This window comes from Neodiprion lecontei, chromosome 4 (genome assembly GCF_021901455.1).
Source record: "Neodiprion lecontei isolate iyNeoLeco1 chromosome 4, iyNeoLeco1.1, whole genome shotgun sequence".
NCBI classification, from domain to species: domain Eukaryota; kingdom Metazoa; phylum Arthropoda; class Insecta; order Hymenoptera; family Diprionidae; genus Neodiprion; species Neodiprion lecontei.
In genome coordinates this window covers 40,218,192-40,225,338 of record NC_060263.1, presented here as the reverse complement: position 1 = coordinate 40,225,338, position 7,147 = coordinate 40,218,192, and positions in this window count along the sequence as shown.

Here is a 7,147-nt window from a genome sequence, read left to right as displayed (position 1 = left end):
TACACTTATCCCAGCGCTTTTTCCAATCCCCGAAACACTTTTGGATCTCGTTCTTTGTGATAGCCTTTACCTCTCTCAGTGATGCGTTTTTCAAACGCCATGAACTTCTTCACCACAAATTCGGACGTTTTCTTCGGATTGCTACACGCCAACAGCGTTGAACCTATAAGTAGTACTCCCTATTGACCGTTTGACCTTGTGGCATGCTGCACTCTATTCCATTCTCATGCATAAAAAAAATTTAATATAAATTTTCTGATCCATTTTCAAAATCGCCGATCCTACCAATACACATGTAAGCTTTTTGGACAGCTGACAATAGACTAAATACATTCTTTGAACTGTAATTGGAAAACTCAGAGTCCTTCGAAGCTTTTGCGCGTGAGGAAGAACTATGGTCTTCGACATTGACGAGAAATCAATCCTCCAAAGTGGAACGCCCACGGCCGAATCTCCCTGTGTACAAAAACAGAGAGATCTGAATATGTTCATCTGCATAGTTGCCTACGTATGCAGGAGCTGCAAAACAGACACACCACATGTCCGCAAAAGCATATTTCTCTGCCCTCGAGCTGGAGAGGAATAGAGAAGAGAGTGGCATTCGCCTGTTCACAGAGTTCAACCCTTCTTTATAGCAGCCGTGGCTAACCACGTGCGCATATTTTAATTATGAGACAGAGTGTAGCTTGGTGAGAGGGAGAGAAAGAGAGAGAGAGCGTCGACTGGCAGCTAGAGTCTGCAATATGTGGGCCACGAGGGACGAGAGGCGAAAAGCGGGATGGACACCGTCTATTCTAGACGACCACTCGTCCGGTCAGCCAGCCAGCTCCACGTTTCCCGCTACGTGTTTCGGTATATCTGTACAACGTTTTATGCAGATAGGTATGTCTGTAATTGTTTGCATATATCTAGGTGCGTGCATTTGGAGCATGAAGAATAGTTCAGCATTATCCGATAACGTATGTAATGTATAAAGTTCAGAAAATTGCTAGTGAAGTAGGCGTGTGGGTACAGTAATGTTCGATAACATAATAATCTGGTGTTCAGTGGTCCTAAGAATGTCCTTGAATTTGGTACGGTTGTTTTACTGGACACCATGATTAATGCTTTGTCCTTCCGGTTAACTTGTTTGCGGTCCGAAACAAAATGCGAGTTCGATTCTATACGAATTACGTGACAATAACTCCCAATCTCTCACGTCGGCTGCATTTCCACCAATTGTCAAAAGCTGGATGTGCAGGGTAGGTACATTACGGTTATAACATGCATGTATTCTTTTCTGCAGTTCACGGTGCTATAATTCTGCTGCCACTTTTCTCCGGCACTTCTTTTTTCGTTTCGGAAATACCTCAATGCGAGCGAGGTCAAAGTTCACGAAGAGCAGGAGGGTCGGATGTCCGCGGCAACGCAACTACCCCGTGATCCTGGAGGTAGAAGCTGGTGTATAACAACAATAATAAGAGAAAAGCTGCCACTCTGTCTTGTTCAATTATAAACGTGGAAGCCTCGGCGGAGATGCGAGCCGGGTAACAGCCGGGTCCGTCGATTTCTCCAACTTTGTGCGACACAAACTTCGGAATATCGCCTAAGAATCAGTCAACGGGATAAATTTTACGTGGCTATGTAGGTATATAGATGGCTGTATAGGTATGCTCAAAAAATTTCTTTCCAAGGGATCTTCTTCAGCTTTAAGCCCCCTTCTCTCCATTTTATCTTGTCAAACTTTGTTCACCGGAGTTTCGTATTCTACCTTCTCACTTTTACATTACCTAATATCGAGTCTTATTCACAAGCTAGAAAATATATGCAAACAAAAAAATGATAAATATAAGTAAACTCGAAGTGTATGCATCAGGTATTCACAAAAATATTTCTGTTCTACTAGGGAAAAAAAATGGAAAAAGTATTAAGGGTATACGGATATAAATGAATTCTGGTTAGCGGAATGACGCTTCGAGGCCATGTCCTGAGAACTTTTGAATCACACGCATGCCGGCGAACGTCCAATTTTATTTCCGAGACGTGCGTCGGGTCGTTTTATACCCAGGAGTAAGCGAGATCCCGGGGGTCACTATATTTTCCTCCCTGGTGGGAACAAGGTGGACGGGGGCTGGGAGGTGGTTATTAATAACGCCGCGATAAACCCGGGGTTAAGCCCCACAGGGATGACGGCCTTCGGCAAAAACAGAGATACCCAGCCCCCCTTCCTCCTCCCCGTCTGAACCCGGACGCCCGTATTCCACCCCCAGTGCCACTTCCCTTTCGCCTTCACTTTCCCTCCCCTCACCCCGCGATTTTCCCCCATCCACCATAACCGTGTCTTCCGCGCGAGGAGTTTGAATCGAAGGACGGACGGTAGGAAGGAAGGAAGGAAGGAAGGAAGGAAGGAAGGAACCTTTATCGAAACGATTCCGCGCCGAGTGGAACGTTGTAAATAATTCTTCGCCAGTTCCGCGATCCCTGTGCCTACCTCTCGGCTCTGTTTAACCATTCGAACGCCTTCGAAAATACCGTGGTTCTCGTTTTCTTTGATAACATTTTGAAGTGAGAACAGATCTTTGAAAAACAATCCTTTCGTGAACATGGAACACGACGTCATCATAAAATTGCACCTAGATATAACCTTTATATATACATTGTGGAATAAATCTTATATCAACAAGTTTGGATATTGAGATTCCCAGACTTTATCCTGATTAACCAAACTCTTTCCAGTGTTCCCCAAACTTTGTTCCGTCAAACCTCTGAGATTATTCTTCCAAAGTTAGATTGTATTAATTAATCATGATCAGCCTTACGTTGCAGATAGTGCAGAACGTAAATCCTTTCCAAGTCTGGGGTTTGAGTTTTTTTGGCGTACATCAGGCTTCAATGGCCTATTCTATTTCTCCACCGTTTCTCCATCTTAGCACATACATTCTTTTGGATTCCTCAAAACAAAAAACTGTCTTCGATACGACTAGTTGAATTATCAATTTAAAAAAAAGTAATCGAAACCATAACTTCTGTTGACTTTTGTACAAGAATAGAAATCTCTTCCGACACTGGGTAGATACTATTGTTTAGCAGTCTCCAAAAACACTTGCTACTTTTCTCTCACGTCCGGAATCCGCGTATATGGAAGTATATTTCGTATGAAGAGAACAAGTGTTACCGAATCCGTTAGTCCGAATTTTGGGGCTCGTGTAAGACTGTCTCCATAGCGTCACGGGGCCAAAAAGAGGGACGGGGGTTCGGCGATAACTCAAATATCGTTGAAGAACCACCGCGGCGCGGCGTGACTCGAGCCTCTCTTTCGCTGCTCCCTCTTCCGCCCCCCTCAGCCCCTGATTCACGGCCGGCTGGCAAGCCGCCCGCACGCTCTCCGCGTAATAGCCTCGGCGAGGACCCTCGCCGCCCCTGCGCACCCCGCAACCCGGCGCAGCCGGTGCCGACGTGATCCCAGGCAAACGCGCGGCTCGCGGAGCTCCGCGCTGCTCGGCTGCTCTAGTGCCGGAGGCGCGCGATAAACGAGCGTAAGAGCGAGGGAGCGAACGAACGAACGAACGAACGCCGCGCCCGCACCAACACCGATCCGTCTCTGCGGGCCCGGCGCACCCACGCTTTCGACTCACGGACACGACACGTGCGCACCCTCGCTCACCCACGGCATGCTCGCTTGCCTGCGTGGCTCTATACACTAGGTGCCAAAAGTTTTTCACCGCCCAGCGCGGCGCGCCCGGACGGATTTTAAATTGCGCTCCTCACGCTGCTGCGGCTGCGGACGCAAATCGTTGCCGGGGAAGAAGATCGACCGACTAATTAGAAAATAAAAACGAATACGTTAAATCTTTAAAGCGTACAGGTTTTTCCTTGCTGTCAAATTCCTTGAAACTAAGTGTTTAATGGTTCTCGATGTCACTGATTGCAAAGATGAGGTCAGATAGGAGCAATTTTCAAAGTTCGAAATCGCGGATCTAATATGAGCGAATAGCATCAATTTTTACATTTTCAGTCCGCAATCTTAGATCCGCTGTTTGGAATTTTTAAATTTTGACCTCGGATTCGTTTTTAACGTTCCCAAAAACACAAGATTACAGAGTCCTACTCTTCTATTCCCCGTAACCTTCCCACGATTAGATTTATTCTGTGAAAACAGGCATTTTCGACACTTTTTTTATTTATAGCGCTCACTGTATTCGCGGAATTATCATAATCCCTCTTGAAACATCAACATTGACGTCTTAGAAGACCAATTATGCAAAAAAAAAAAACGACGGTGATATCTCAGTAATTGCATATAAATCTTGAGTAACGATTCAAAAAAGGTGTTTCACATATAAGATGCTCTGTCCCACAAAGGGTTAAAACGCAAGAAGAAACGCGCGTGTTAGCGATTCTTCAGTTTCGATTGGAAAGAATTTAGAACGCACTTGTAAAGTTGTTCGATTGCGAATTCATGTTTTAACTGAGAAAAGAAATGTGCAACCTTAATTTCATACAGAAAAAAAATCATTCTGTTAACGTTGTTCCTGATAAAATTTTGACTGCAATCAGCGATCGGTATAAATTATTCAACGTTTAGAAGCGTCCAGTGATCGTGTGAAGTCTGCAGATCATACAAATTGTGACAACGTGCTTTGAGCATCAAATCCGATCACGACGTGAAAAAACGAAAATAAAAACAATTGAAAAAAGAACGCACTGACCAAACAGGAAGTTAGCACGCAAGAATGTTTGAGCAATAACAAAGCCTACATGACTTATTTCCAACTACAACGTCGAGTTATCTCCACGAATTTACAAGCGTCCAGGCATATGTGCAGCAGTTCCAATTCCGCAATTCCAAGTTCCAAGCGCAATTCCATCATTGTCTAAATGCTTATACCTTCAAACTCTTGCGCGTTGCTGTACGCGAAGGCACGTGCACACACGAATTGACGGTTCCCAGCTCGCGAGAGGCCGAACGCGCTGGAGGCGGCTGTTATTTATCACACGCGCGGTTCGTCGATCGCGCGTCGCCGCCGCAAACTCCCCCCCCCCCCCCCCCCCCCGTCTCCGGCCACCGCGTCCAACCCTCGCCTCTTCCGCCGCTTCGCGTTTGCCTTCGTCTTCGCCTAGAGCTCCTTTTCGTCGTGGTGCGGCGTGACACGGCGTGACGCGGCGTTCTTCCACCGGAATCACGAGCTCGCCTCGAGGGGCACGGGGCCCAAAGGAGACTCGTTAGACCCGCCGCGAGTACCGGCCACCTCTTCGTCCCCTCTTACGTACATGGGTGTAGTACGTACTTCGAGCTTCGATAACTGCAGCGGGAGAATGCCGAAGACTGCAACAACCATAACTGCACCAGCCTCAATGGCCATATGGCACCCATTAAAATCGTTACGAGCTCTGGGCGCCCTTTCAGTGATTCTGCACATTCAACGGCATCGTGGAAAGTCGGTAGCGAATGCCTTTCATTTTTTTTTGTACACATATGCATGGGTAAATTTGTGATCTTAGTACCGTAGGAACAAAATACACACTCCTTCTCAGATGGTAATTACGATGAGGAACTGGTTTTTGAGATCCTCACTTTACGTCTTTAATTGGCCCACATGCGAAAAAGAGGATACCCGATTATGGGTTTGTAGCCCGAAGCCTTTGCGACTGACAAAAACAGTGAATTAACGCAATGATAGAATGCTTAAAGTCATGCCGGATCTGATCATCTTGGTAACACTTGACCGAAGCTTACGGTCGCAATTGGAAGTACAATTGCAGGGTGGTTTGATCTATGTAAACACTAATTCATCAAACACGATAAGTGTGTCAAGTACTGAAAACTTGTTCAAGATTCGATTTCATTAGTGAACTGAGTGATTCAGTTGATAAAAAGTCACTTTAATGAATACAGGGTTCTATAAAATCACAGACCACTAATGTTCCATCTTCTATATCCTGTGTAGTTGAAAAAGGAATACAAAAATCGTAAGCGGTTGTAAAATTCTCGATACAAGATTAAAAAAACACGGAAAGGAATGGTGCAAACAAATTCTGAAGATCGTAGGTACGGTACAACGGATCACAGTGGAGTCTCTGCGCTGATCACCATGGGGTGATTCTGCCTGAGTATTTTCTGTCTATAAAAATCACTTTAATTCCGTCATCGCCCCTGCAGTCCCGCAATCCTGCGCCCGCGTTAAAATTGAGCAATTCGAGAAAGAAAAGAGCCTCGAGGCGTCGAAGTTCTCGGCGCCTGGAAGCTCGGAGTGCTTAGTCCCTCATAGCCTGCAGAGCCATAGGCTAAAGGGGAGGTCGGAAAGGAGGTGGGGAGGCGTGATGGTTGGTGATTGGAATTAACGACTTGGAGACCGTATTGATCATTGGGTCTCCTCCACCGCGTTTTTCTCTCCCTCTTTTTTCTTCTTCTTCTTCTTTTTCTTCTTATTGCACGTCGTCCTAATCTCTGCCACCCCGGTAAAACCACAAATTTCGAAGGATGGATCATCCTCTCCCCGGCCAGATTGCCGACGCACTGCTGCAGGTGGATCGATGCGCTGCACACCGTGTCACCAAAAACAAGCTCCCCTTTCAGCGGCGGCAAATCTCTTTAAGAGTCATCCGTTTTCGCGACGACGCCGATTCGTCATTGTGCCTTCACCTTTCGTTCTCCTCTCGTATTTCCTCAGCTAAAGAGACCGGGAAAAAACCTCCAAACTGACCATCTAGGACACCCTTGATGATCGCGGAGCAGGAACGCCAGGATAAGAACCCCCGGAGTTGTGGGCGCTGCAGGGCACTTAGCTCTCATCTCCTTCTTCTAACCGCCTTACGGTCAGCCTCCGATAAGAAAGAAGCCTTAGATCCATCATCGTCACCGAAAATATCGCCGAGTTTGCAGCTCTGTATACCTGCTTTTCCGTTTGATAGATATAGGCTATTCTCTTTCCTTTGTCTTCTTATAAGTAACTTCATTCAACCTCTGTTCAATTGTTCAAAAACGCAGTTAACTTCACAAAGTTGACGATTTGAAAATGTGACCTTAAATGTGGATGAAGTCACGTTACTGTGACGGTACATGTTCAAAAAAATCGTTACATGCACCATTGGGATTGTCTGAAATTTAGTAAACCATGTATAATATAGTAAACCGAACCAAAGGTACCCATATCTTTCAAAAGCTAAC